Source organism: Gavia stellata, chromosome 1, assembly GCF_030936135.1.
Source record: "Gavia stellata isolate bGavSte3 chromosome 1, bGavSte3.hap2, whole genome shotgun sequence".
Lineage (NCBI taxonomy): Eukaryota > Metazoa > Chordata > Aves > Gaviiformes > Gaviidae > Gavia > Gavia stellata.
The window spans coordinates 122,768,381-122,782,630 of NC_082594.1; the positions used below are offsets into that span (position 1 = coordinate 122,768,381).

Below are 14,250 nucleotides of genomic sequence, written 5' to 3' on the forward strand. Positions count from 1 at the left end.
GGAAGCCGCCACCACGGACACTATAGGTGACCATCATTACAGAGAGTTTCTGACCTCTGCTCTTGAGCTGCATGCTGTCCAAAAGTAACTCCAAAGGTGCCCTTGCCAAGCCGTGCTGCCACTGTGGCTGCAGCAGTGCTCCAAGTCCCTATCTGCGTGATGATGACAGCAGAGTCCAAGGCTACCAGCATGCCCCAACACCCAGCTATGGCCCCACTCTCACAACAAGACCTCTGAAAAAACACAACTCCCATTCCCCCCACTCCTGCCCTTTTGGCTCTCAGGCAGACACGATACATCTCTTATGGCCCTCTGATATACCAACATTTTGATACATAGGCCAGAAAGTTTGCCTTCCCTGGTCCTATAGCAGCTTCTTTGTGTCTGCAGACATGAAGGACTTACTGCTTTTTTGAGATAAGGAAAGAACTTACTTTCTAACAGGCATACACTATGTTAAGATGCATAGAAGATGCCGAATAGATTCTGTGAATCTAAACTAAAAAATGGTTAACCTGCTGCTTCTACATCCACGGTTATCACCTTTGCAACATGCCACTTATTTTCCACTATCTCAAAAGCTTTAGACTCCTCCCCCGGCTGCCCCCAGGAGCTGCGCAGAAGTTTTGGATTTAACACTGCAGGGTGGTTAAGAAAGTGATAAGTAACAACAAGAAGTGACCTGCAGACACAACTGAGTCTGGATGCAATACCAGTACTTGACCCTTACCAAACGTGCAGGTGAACTTTCAGAAGCCCCACTCTGACATCAGAGATTCACATAGACACTTAGGAATTTGCTCTGTGAAGCACCACATTAACTGGGGTTAAACCTTTAGGGTAAAGGTTATACTAAGGACTTAAACTTCAAAGTTAAGATAGAACCTGTTGCATCATTCAACAGCAGTAGATGAGCAAGGTCAAACTAAACTGTGGAACAGTTACCCCTCCAAAAGGCAAAGAAGCCATGTCAAGAGCTAAACTACTAGAGCAAAACATTTTCTGGAAGTTTTAAATATTTAACAAAAAACCCGCACTTACATTAGCAACAAAGATGCAAAATGTAAATTTATGCAACATGAAGTCACTGTCATTGTGACAGTCACTTCAGTGACAAGTCACTACTTGCTTATATATTGGTGACTGTTTCAAACTGTAGAACTGTCTGCACAGCAAGCTCTGCATTACGAAGAGTTCTCGTCTGTGCAGAAACACAATAATGAGAAACTAATTCACTCATAAACTGGAAGCTGGTAAGACATTCATAATACTGACTTCCTTATTGCTTCTGTGTGTAGGTAGGGTTCAAGATTAGCAGTAAGTTGTCCAGTAGTTTTGAGAACTGAGGAGTAATGTTAAACAAACTTGACAAAAATCTCAGTCATGAATTAAAGTTGGAAAAATTATCCCCTTGCTAACCTTTCAAGCTGTCAAGTGTAAGATGCAAATGTTTTCTTGATTTACGTCACCGGTTGTCAGCATACCACTTTGCTGGCAGTGTCAGAAACTTTCAACTTCCCCAATTTGAGAAAGCAAATCCCATAACGCTGTGTCAACGAGTGAATTTTAAGATAATACTTACCCTATCATCTCCTTTATATGCAAGCACTTGTACAACTCTACGTGCAGTATCAAGAATGAAGGAATCGATTCAGAATCCTTCTCTCTTCAGTGTAGCCATGTAACTTCAGAAGTTCCCCAAATCCTGCCTAAATATTCCATTCTTCATCCTTCTTTTTCTGTTCCATGTATGGCTTTGTAGGTACTCTGCTCTCCAAAATAACTAGAATAAGCCAACCAACAAACATGACTATATCTGGGTGAGTCACAGAACATTTGCTAAATGCATGCTGGTTTCTACACTTCACAAAACAAAATTTTATACCAAAACGGAGTAATACCTAAATTAACACTCTAGATAATCAACAGCAAAATAATTCAGAAACTACAATTAAAGAACCACATCTCACAAATAATGTTAAAACCTCACACTCGCATTCAACTGTCCATTTTTAAGCCCAGTTCAAATCGGGTATTCTCTACAAGCTACCCAGTTACAGAGCCTTATGTGAACATTTACCATTCCACCCCACAGATAAACTGCATCAACCCTCTCTTGTCTTTCTAAAATATGAGCCTTAACAATTTTTCCTGGCCAGCACGATAAACTCGCTCAACTCAACAGCAAGTTCCTGAAAAATAAGTTGTTCCACTTCCTAAAGAAAACCCCAAAAACTCACATGAAAAAAACCCCAACAAAAACCTGAAATATGTCAGTCAGTTTTATAAAGCGCCACATTTAACTCTAGCTGTATACAAGCTACATATATTTTGTTACCCAATATCTATGGTTATTTTCTGCAGTTAAATTGAAAAATTAGGCAAAAATATGCAACTTCTGCAGCAAGCCATATGATAAATGGCATTTCTGCAGGATTTGTCTGATTGAAGAATAACGCTGAGTTTGTTACAAGTTTACTTAAAGGCAACTTGATTTAAAGGATTTTTTTTTCTTTTTAGAAGGGGCCAATACTTAATGGGGCTTCATAATTAGTGTCAAAATAGCCTGACGAGAAATAATGTTTTAAAAAGTAAAGGATCCAAGAAAAATATAAAGTCCTAGGTTTGCAGAACAGTTATCAGTTTCCTGTATGTACCTGTTTCTATTTTAGAGACATGGAATGGGTTAAAAGTGTACCGGCACATACCCAAGCTGGCTTTCTTTTACAATAGCCCAGAATCCAGACTCTATTTACAGAACGGCATACGTATTCCACTTTTCCTTTATGATCCTAGAACGACTTACTGAAAGAATCACTTTTGTTAAATAAAGGTCCTACTTAATACATGTTGTTATTGGAAGCATTCTACCTTCCTCTTGCCACAACAGTCTATCTAGTGCAATCATTCCCTTATCCTGTTTGTACCCGATTTCATGCAGCACCATTCTTGGCCCACTTCATCCCTGGAAAGTACCCTCCTTTTATTCTAATTCTTTTTGAGTTTCTCCATGAAGCCCCCCCCCCAGGCAAGGAAAGGTCATTTAAAAACCTGATTCTGTAACATACCCATTTAAAAACACACAATGCCTTGCTGCAAAAGGGAAGTCTCTCTAGTTGAGCCATCTTTTGGGGTTTGTCTATTATGTGATTCAGATTTGTCCTTCCTTCTCCTTCATGCAACAGGAAGCCTGTGATGACAGTAAGATGCTTTCAGAAACAAAGCCTTGCACCAGAGAACACTGCAGGAAACAGACTTTTAACATAACTTCCAAGCTGAAGCAAGAGGTCTGGGAAAAGCTGAGATGCGCTGCTTCTAACAGTAAGGTAGCGGAGCTCCCTCTATTGAATTAGCTGCCAAGATCTCTTCAAGTTTAAAAGATGCCAACTATGGTCAAAATTAATGTTCTGTTACCAAACCAAAACTTTCCAGCCCAGACAGCTGGGATGCACCCATCAGGTACACTGTATGAGAGAGCTAGCTGAGGGAAGGGGACAGCCACCACACAGAGCTTCTGACACATGCCAAAACGTCACCAACCTGCCAGGGCTTCAGCCCTGGGGACTTCTCCTGTCCATGAGACCTGAGGAGATGTTTAAAATTTGACTGCTGTATGAGCGCTTTCCCTTGGGAGCAAGATTGCTGTGACCAATACCCACATTTAACAACACCAGGAGGTTCTACAGGTGGGCTACCACAGCATGAAACGCCACGCATGAATGTGGTTGAAGCATTTGAAGTTTTTCTTCACAGTAAGGAGTTAACTATGCAGAGTACAACCTAATTGAAAACAGATGATATGGATTATATAGACTGCTGAAACACTCATTAAATCACCTAATGCACTTTCTGCTTGTTATCAAGGGAACAGCTTAGTATTTCCATTGCTATTGAAAGCACTTCAAACACTTTCCAACCAAACATTACAGAACTGTTCTAACCCCTGATAACCTCTAAAAATCATACCCTAAAGCTGCAGGCTCTCTCTCTCTCCACTGTTTTATCACTTTCTCCCTTTTTTTACCTCCCAAAAGAGGCATATTTCTTATCAACAAGAAAAATACCAGTTCAGTAGAAGCAGCAGTTGTTTTAATAAGTAAATATTTATTTGCCTTTCTGGAGACCTATATGCATGATAAGAAAAGCAATTTAATCTTAAGCTAGACAGATATTCCTCAAAAGAGCCGCCACTTTGGAGCAGCAGATTAACATCCACTGGTGTAGGACCGACTGCGATTCAAGTCACCCTCAATAACATGTTAGGGAAGAAGAAAAACAAAACAAAACCAGACAAGAAAAAAAGGGAAGAAACTCGATCCAATTGCTGCCTGTAGTGGATTGTCAGCATACTAGTTGTACTGCAATCCCCTCTCTAAAAGATGAGATTCATTTCCAAGCATATTAAAGAAGGAATGTATAGCCTCCTTTAATATTCATCCTGTTCTTATTAAAGAAAAGATACCAAGATAAAGAACACGTAGGTCAAAGCCTTGTCTTCAGGGAAGATAACGCTCAAAATTTCAAATCAAGGGGAGTTGTTAATGTTCAGCTTTTCCTGGAAAAAATCACGTTCTGCTCAAGTCAATTCTAATTATCACCCTACAGCATCTACAGTTCTTGAAAATTCTCTCATTTGAGCATCGGTGCATGGAAGCGTAACTATTTTTCTCAAAAGCAGAGGAACTTGAGAGAAATCATCACGTTGCAACAGGTCCTCAATTCTCTTACAAGCATGGCCTTGCAGTTTACATACATTTTCTAATAAAAAAATATTGTATTACCAGAGAAAAAAGCCGTACAATAGCCAACCCAAAGGGACCTTGAGGAGCACTGAACAGAGAACCTGAAGATTATGTTTCTTAGCTATGGCAGTATCTCTCAAAAACCAGTACATGAAGTCTAGCCCTGTATTAGAGTTTACAGAACTGAACAAGACCATACTAAAAAACCATACTATCAGTGATGTGAAAAAACAGTTTCCACAGTCAGCATGGTAGCATTAAAAAAAAAACCTCCCACGTGTGAAACAGCAGCAGAACAAGCACTGCAGACCAGACCTTGAGCCAGCTTATCTGTGACCATCATGCTTATGGTCATGTAGCGCAGGTCAGAAAAAGGGGAAACTGAATATTGATCATCTAGTGTTAGGAGATCCAACTACAAATTATAGCTCCAACAAAGTCAGAAAATTCAGTCTCTCAACTGTTAACAGGTTCGAAGTATATACCGGTAGGCCTGGCTCCTCCATAGCCCGTTTCCTATTCTGCAGTCTGCTTTTGTTTCACTCAACCGGTCCAAAACCACTTTGACCAAAAATATTCTCCAGAAGGTCCCTGTGGTAGGAACCTAAGAAAAGCCCATGGTGGTGTGATGTGGTATGACCAGCAAACACATTAAAGCTATTGCCACTACAATAATGCTTGGTTTTATATGAGGTCTTTCTGCACCATACGGAATCAGATACGACGTTATAGAAATCTGCAGGGAGCACTCTTATAGCTTAAGACTATAAACAACACTACAGAAGCAGGATTTTTGTAAGAAAATGGGGAAGATAAGTTTATCCTGATCACGCAGATGTCATTTGCATTATGTAAAATAATCCTATTTTCTTTATTTTCCCCTTCAGGTGTCACCTCACATAAATATTTAGAGATTCTGTTCCCCAAAACTTTCTGCTGGAAATAAGCCAAAAAATAGCTTAACTTTGACCACAAAGACAGCTGAAACTATTTACCCTAGGATTACACATTAGCATCCTAGGTTACTTTCAGGAAGAAGAATGGATGGTACTGTAAGGAAGGGCATTACTCTTATACAGGTTGGAAAGTGGAAATAAGATATCTTGGAATTAAATATGACTTACGACAGAGATATTTCTTTCATGAACATAACAACATATATTTTCTCCAGTAAAAATCAATGGGCTGAAATTTCAGAGATTTACAGAGCCGGATGACTTCTGCTGTTGCCCTCTGCCTTACGAGAAGTGCTAGAAACCCAACAGAAGCAGGGAGAGCACAAGAAAAACAATTTATGTTGCAAGACTTTTCTAGCATATTCACACCAAAAGAAATAAAGAATTTTTAAACATAAACACTTCCCAAAGCAAAATTATTTAACAGCTTATAGCTCACTTAAAATGAGTCTGGATTTGCTACCTGTGTATTGGACCACAGACACATAGAAACATATATACATGGTGCACACATTACCTGACTTCCATATCAGAAAAACCATATGAACTTCAGATCTTAATACAGAAAAAAAAATATGAACTTCAGATCTTAATAGAGAAAACCAGTTTCCCTAGATCAATGTCACACCAGATACACAGGAGAACAAAAACATAGTCAGGAGTGAGAACCCAGTAACTGTCATATGAATGTCTCATATTACAGTCGCACTACCCTTACGCAATACAGCAACATGTAACACGAGCACAGTATGAGACACTCTGAGCTTCATAGTTATAATTCACCAGAAAGCAGGGGGAGGGGGAAGCCTTACAAAGGTCACGATTAGCTCCTGATTAAGAGTTGACTTTCTTTTCACATACAGTCACTTCCTCTAGAAAAGTACGAGATTTTAATTGGTGTTCTCATTTAGTCCGACCTAGAGCTAGTCTCCTAGTACCAAATGTGGACTAGGACCCTCTCCTTTTCTTTTTTTTTTTTTAAAACATGAGTATCTTCCTAGACAGTTTATTCTGTGAAGAAAGAAACTCAAAATTTCTCATAGGGATCCCCAGTCAGCTTGAATATTGCTGGAGATATCTACACCTGATGCACATCAACTTTTAATATGCTTTTAATAGCTTACCTATTGCTTTCCATATGCAAACCTGAAATGGAACTCCCAAACGCCAAGCATCATGATAGAGTAACATATCCAGAATTTGTTGTAGATGATAGCAAATTATCTATCATCTAAAATAGCTGTGATAGCAAGGAGAAAGAAATGTGAAGTATACAGTAATATCAAGACCTTATTATAGGTATTTTTATAGTTAAGTATCTTTTATACTCTGCAGAATAAACTGAGAACTAGAGGCTTAAATCTTACATTAGGCATTTCAGGTATTTTCAGTACTGCAGGGAAAGTTTCTAAGCCGAGGCGGGGCTGGTTTCTCCCCACATGTATTTCCCTGCACTCTGAACAGTTAGCCTGAGCTTCTCCTTGAGGGGGCTAGGAAGAAATGAAGAGCAGAAAGAACTCGGTAAACGATTTTACCTCCAACCTATTCAGATCGCAGGTGGTCAAGTCCCATCTTTTTATACACTTCCATCAACACAACCCTTGAGATAAAATATTTTATGGTTTCATGTTTCCTTCAACGGGAAAACATAGACACAGTCACATAACCAGAGAGATCATTTCGTATTTACTGGGATAAATCTCTCCACAGGGGACAAGTCTTGCTTCTTAGAAGCTGAGGTGCTTATCTCTCTGGATACTCCACACGCCCTTAAGATTTCATAAAATGAAGAATCTTTCTTGAAGACTTTCTCTACATCACAGAAACCAGTATTTGTAAACTCTGCCACCGAGACTTACATTTTTTATGTCCTACAGTGATTATACACTGTATTTGCCAAAGCAAAAGCCTAGCAGAACAGCCTGACATACTGCGTATGGTTCCGATATTGCTTTTGGTTCTGTTCGGAGCTTTTTTACTATTCTAATTGAAATTAAAGCTTCGGCAGCCTTACTTTATTGGCGTAGCTTGTTTTCTACTTAACTAGAGCTCGTACAAAATAAATACACCTAGTGAAAGAGATCTGTTCTTCTCTCCCGTTCCGGTGAGAACATACTGCCTGTAAACGCTTAACCGGAGAGCACGTAACAAGACGGCAGAGGCCAGCCATGAAAACCCACCAACTCCAACACTTCTGCAAACCCTTCGCCGTGGCAAACGCAGGCACATAAAGGCAAAGCCATTTCTTAAAGCAATACAAGATGTTACCACAGGCTGACGCTCTTTCTACAAGAATAATGAGCCGATCTCCGCGTTGAATGCGGAACTCCTCACTTCACAGCTTTTCCCTCAGACTTCACTTTCACGCTCAATATTTACAAAATAAAGCCTACAAACACCTCATGGCCAAAATACTCCCAGAACAATTAGGGTACTTAGCACTCCCTGCGCCTTCCCACTTCCCCAACGCCTCGAGAGTGCTTTTACGGAGCGGGGGGGGAGGGGGGCGGGGGGCAGAAGTTACCCACGCGAAGCCGATCCGCCGGAGCAGCCTCATCCCACGCAGCGCTGCCACCGCGGACGGGACCCGCGCTGCCCCAGCCGGCTTCCCGCGCACGGGGAAGCCGCCAGCGGGGCTGCGTCCTCCCGCTTCCCGCCCGCCCCCGGCTGGCTGCCGGGCGGCACCACGCCGACGGCGCTCCCCGGGCACCGCCGGCCCCCGGCCAGCGCCGCTCCCCCGGCAGCGCGGAAGCGGCGGGCTGCCGCCGGCCCCGCGGGCAGCCGGGCACCGCCACGGGCGGCACCGAAGACGGGGAGGGAATAAGCGGCTGAACCGCCGAAGTTGGAGGCGGCTCGCTGTGGAGACGTGCCGCTCAGACTGGAAGTGGAAGGGGCGCCGCGCCGAGCCCCGGCTCTCCCTCCCGCGGGGGCAGTGCCCGCCGCCCCTGCCCGCCCGCTGCCCGGCGGCCCGTGACAAGACCCCGGAGGGACGCCACCGCCGCTTCCCATGAGGAAAGGCGAGACCGCCACCTCAGCCCGCCTCACCGCTGGGGCAGCTCCTGCCTCCCCCTCAGGAGCCCGCCCCGCCGGCCGCCCTCGGCCGCCTTCCCCGGGCGCCGGCGGCGGGGGCAGGAGGGGACCAGGAGGGGACCAGCCCCCGCCCGCTCCCCACCGAGGCGAAACGGGATGCGGAGGGCACCAGCGGCTGGGAGAGACCCCCGGCGCACGGTCACGCAGAGACCCCGCGGTAGGTGCCGGGGCGCTCCGGTGAAGGGAGGGCGGGCGGGCGGGCGAGGGCGGCCCCACCGGCAGAGCGAGCCGCGGGCGGGCACCGCCACCTGCGGCCCCGGCCTCCCCTCCGCCAAGTTACGCGCGGCCGGGACGGCGCGGTCGCGGTCGCCCCTTCCCGCGGGCGGGCGCTCACCTGGCGGCAGGCAGAGGGCTGCGAGCAGGAGGCAGAGCAGCGGCGGCGGCAGCGGGCGGCGGCGGCAGGAGGCGCAGGCGGCGGCGGCGGGGGGCTCCATCATCCCGCCTGCCCGCGGCGGGACCGGGAGGCAGCGGCGGAGCGGGGCGGCGCGCCCGCGGGGGCTCTTCCCTCTCGCAGCGGAGCGGGGCGGCGACCTCTCCCCCTCCGAGGCCGGGAGGCGGCGGCGGCAGCTATCCGCCGGCGGCGGGAGGAGCGGTAACTTCCCGGGCGCGGGCAGCGGGGCGGCTGCTCTCTCTCTCGGCGCGCAGCGAGGAGCGACTCCGCACCGGAGCAGGTGGCGGCTTCCCTCTGGCAGCCGAGCGGCGCTCCAGGACTGAGAGCTGCGGCGGGAGAGGCGGAGCCGGGCGGCGGCGGCGGCGCTGGCCCGGCCCCCCCGTGCCCCCGCCCCCGCCGTCCCGCCATACGACGCGCAGGCAGCGGGGCGGGGGGAAGCCCCGCGGGCAGCCCGGGCCGCCGCCCCGACGGGCCGCAGCCGCCCTTGCGGCCGGGGACGAGGCCCCCCGTTGCGGCCGGGGACGCCCCACCCTGGCCCGGCCCGGCCGGGGGATGCGCCGCTGCCTCGGGGCGACGGGCGGCGGCGTGAAAGCGAGGGGCCGCGGAGAGGGGGCCTGGGCGGCGGGGCTGGCGGGCATGCCGGGCAAGCCGACCCCCCCTTCACCCACCCCTCCTTTGCATCTGCTCGGTGCATGGGCTTCTTTCCTGGTTGTGTGCTCAAGGTGCATGTTGGTTGCCAGTATTTCAAATCAACAGCTAAAAAAATAGTCATAATAGCAATGCCGTTGTGTGTTTAGAAACGTGATGGGTCCTGTGTTATCCTTTCTCTAGTCAAAATGAAAAAAAGTAACAATCGGATTAATCTGATTTAAGTAATTTAGCGGCGGATTGGGCAAAGGGAAGGGAAAGGCGCTCCCAACACTCTTCGTTGCATGAAGAAATGCGCTGAAGGGCAAAGGAGGGATCATTCGGCACTTCTGGAAGTCGGCTGCCCTAAAGGTCAAAAAGATTCCTCGTCAAAGTAATGTAATCCAGAAACAGTGCTTTCATGCACAGTGCTTTATTCTCCTCCTCTTCGGTCTGAGTAAGCAGTGCTGTTCCACAGAGAGGGAAATGAGCACACTGTAGTCACACAGCAAGTTCCTCGGCTAACAGCACAGTCTGATCAACATGTAGCCCACGCTGTCATATGAAGTAAGCCTGATGCCCAAAACCTAAAAATATCAATAATGCACATCATGTGGTCTCTCCAGAGGGACTTTCTAGTAGTGACATCCGAAGTGTCAAGTGCTTTATCTTGCTTCACCATGTGATGATGTGAATTCTTAGATGGGAACTTCCCCAAAACTCCTGGAAATCAAAGACAAACTTAACCAGCCAGTTCTGCAAATATATTTGCTATTCTGGAAACTTTTCATGATGACTAACAACTAAGAACACTTAAACATTACCATGATAGAGAGTAGGTTCAGAATAACACAGCCTGTGTATTTTTTTCCTCCCGTACTGCGCTTATTTTCTGTAAAGTGGGGTAAGGATCTTTCACTTTTAGAACTTGAGTCTAAAGCATTGTCTTCAATTCAAAACATCCTTCAGTTCTTCCACATTGTTGTTGTTGTTATTATTTTCTTACTGTGTAAGCCATGCTATGCAATCAATTTTAAAAATACTTTACTTTCTAAGCTTACTGCTCAGCACAGCTCTGTCATCCTTTGTTTTCTCAGCAAATTTCTCTTTATGGTCATATTACTGAGCAGATTCAAAAAAAACCCCTACTTTAAGATCAATAATATTTTTGTCTTCATGTTGAGGCCGATTAATATTTTCCATTCCATGTTTTTTTTCTTGCATGTTTAAAAGCAGTAGAGTACTCATTAGTAGGGATATTTAGTATTTTTGTTGCTGTAGAGCCTGGAGACCCCCTCAAAATCTTGAGGGAGGCATTGTACAGATTTGCACTGAGATGACCACTGAATCCAGTCCAAAGCTGTATTCCGACTATGTTTTTTAACTTCTAGTGCTTTTAATAGTATGTGCTGGTTTTGCAACAGCTTGGGCTCCGTTACAAATTAAGGGCCTAATCCTGTCTTCTTTATTGATACGGGCAAGCCTGTTGAAGCTAGTAGGATTGTGGCTGGGGGAAAAGACAGAAAAGTCAAACTCTAAAAATTATCTGAATGCAAACAAACATAGAAGAGGAAAGGGGTTATAGGCCAGAATTCACTGGTGCTCTTAGTATATGTTTTGTTTTAAACATGACAGTGGCGAGATGAATTTGTACAAATACAAATACATGGTTTGCTGGTTTAGGGAATTAAATAATGCCCAAGCACCTTGTTTTTAAAGCAGATGATTAACCATTCCCTCATTTGCATCAAAATAATGAATAGTATATATTTTCTGTCAGTGGGAGCAGGGATGAGGAAGTCTTTGTGAATGTTGCAAGTAATCTCCAATGGCATGGTGCAGAGCCTAAAAGGCGAGCTGTAGAGCCATACATTTCAAACAGGCAAAACATACAGAGTCATTTTACAGTTTTAGCTTAAGATAGTATTCAGAAAAAATATTCAATGACTATTTTGCTCTCAGATCAATACCAAATGTATTGTTTAAAGTCTGTGAGAAATATGAGAAATGCAAAAGATTACATTAAGGACATAATACTTAAATCAGAAGTGTGATTTGTACAGGGTTTCCCTTACTCCTTTGTCATTTCTGTTCAAAGCTGTTTCTACCTTTCACTTGAAAGGAGCTTTTTGAATTCTGAGCAAACAGAAAACATCTCAAGCTCAGATTACTCAAATGTTTTGATAACTTTACAGGAGTTTAAATGTGATTAGAAATTGTCAAGATAATTATTAAAGATATCTTTATATGCTATGTCATTTCAACTGTCCTCAATTCTGAGATTTGTAATTAATTCCTTTAATGTCTATTGGGTTGACAGAATATGGATTTGGTTTTTTACAGATTATTTTCTTGGGCCATGCTCCTCTTCCCATTGAAGTTAATGGGAATATGAGTGAGTCACTGATCTGTTGGGAAAGCAGCAACTGCCTGGCTTTAAAGTCCAAAATAAACATTTATTTTGAAGAAGTTAAAACACTTACTAGTACAAAAAAAAAAAATCTGTAGAAAATAACTCTGTGTTTGAAAAGCACTAATAGCAAAAAAAAATCTTTGATAAATGCTTAATCCTATCAAACCATAGATTTTCTATTTATGTGACAAAGTGGATTAAAAGTGTAATCCATTAATAATGGTTGTGCATCATAACAAAGAGTTTTTATTACACTGAAATATCATTTCCCATTTACACAGATGCATAAAATAGTTACTTTGGAAGCAAATTTCTAGCAAGAGTAGTAGAGAATACTGTTGAATAGAGCACTGCTCAACACTCCTGGTAATTTAATCCGTTGTTAATAGTGAGTGAATAAGCTTTAGTCTCAGATGATGGTTAATATTATGTCAATGAAACTGTGCATGCTGTTTTGGCTCAGCATTCAGAAGTATAGTATGCAAAATGGAAGCCTTCTGTTGCTGAAACTGCCCTTGAATTATAAAAGACCTATGCAATGTCTGGCGTATTTCTCTAAGTCTGGTTCTGTTAGTTTAGCTGGACACTGTTAAGCTAAAGGCATTAATTCAGAAGATACCTGCATGGGTATAGATTCCTGTCATTTGTGCTGATACTCATTGCAACATATCTAACACCAAGGATTAAGCATGAATGTAATCTGTACTGCCAGTTACAACATTGCTGAAGGAATTGTTAGTGAATCATCTGGCACTTGGGCCATGTTTTTGTGACATTTGGGAAGTCCACGAGGTGCTTCCTGCTCCCTTAGACATCTGAATACCTTTAAACACCAGGCTCTGCAAATCTGAGTTAAAGCAGGTTGAAGTCAAGCAGAGTCTTTCGCTGACTGTTTGCTTGATTAAGGTACAAGCCGTGGTAGAAGAATACTCATGTTTATCAGGAATTATTCTGCATTGCTCAGTATCGGCACATGAGGATAACTGGTAGCAAAGTCTTTCTGAACTAGATCAACTGTGTATGGTAGACTGTCTCTAGGTTGTAAGGTTTCAAACAGAACATGCAGGACACAAATAGAAAATGGTTGAAAACCAGACTTGGGCTAAAAATGAACTGGACCAATATAGTAGCAAAGAAGAAAGCCTACTTACTGGGGTTTCTGCAGCTATTTGCAAATTTGGCTGTCTCTGATCTAAGTAAATGAGACCACATATTTGGAATAAATAAATAAAACCCAACAAATTGCAGTGGAAGAATACCCGGAATCTGTGTTTCTAGTATTTCTTCACTGCAAAAATTACCTTACTCAAAAAAATCAGCAAATGCCTGCCAGTATTGTTATTACAGTCATCAGCATAGCAATTAGGCTCCTGAAACAAACTTATTTTCCTATTACCCATGTCCAATGCACCTGTTTTTTACATAATTTAACTAAAGGACCGGTACTATACAAACATTCATTAAAATGACATTACACTTGCATACTATACAAAATACCCAGAATGCCTTCAGCTGAGACAAAATTTTCATAAAATGTGAGTGGAAGATGGGAGGAAGGAGTTTGAAGATTAGATGGAGGTTATTATCTTTAAAAGATTGCGATCTGCCTTGGAAAAAAAAAAAAACCAAGAAGAAAAGAAAAATATTAGACTAGAAGCAGGTCTTATGCACAAAAAGTACAAGAGCCACAGTGGCTTGACATGTTAACTGAGAAGTGCGTAAAGAGCAAAATCAATCCAGTTCTTCAGGTTGGGCCAATATATATCAACTGCTGGCCACCTGTTTGCTTTTCCTGAAGGCTTAGTTGCCTTTTCCTCTGCCTTTTTTAAAACAGGTTTGAGGCAGGTAAAAGTAAGCAGTGTTCAGATTTCAGGCCTCTCTTTTCATTACGAAAGCTGTTTTTCAGGACAAAGAGTTGTTTGTGTATGAAAATCCAGTCAGATACACAATGTCAGAGTGTGAAGAGTAGCACTGTAATATGTTAGAGATGTAAAATAGCTGTAATACAAAGAATGAGATTGTTAACACTGC

At 43.8% G+C, this 14,250-nt stretch overlaps 1 protein-coding gene across 1 annotated transcript in view; it reads right to left on the bottom strand.

Annotated features, from left to right (window-relative positions):
- ALCAM (activated leukocyte cell adhesion molecule) overlaps window positions 1–9,138 on the bottom strand; it is a 122,555-nt gene extending 113,417 nt beyond the window's left edge. The window contains exon 1 of the mRNA XM_059816159.1: window positions 9,123–9,138. The gene's annotated coding sequence lies outside the window, so the exon portion shown is untranslated. The remainder of the gene's footprint in view (window positions 1–9,122) is intronic.
- Window positions 9,139–14,250: the final 5,112 nt, after the last annotated feature.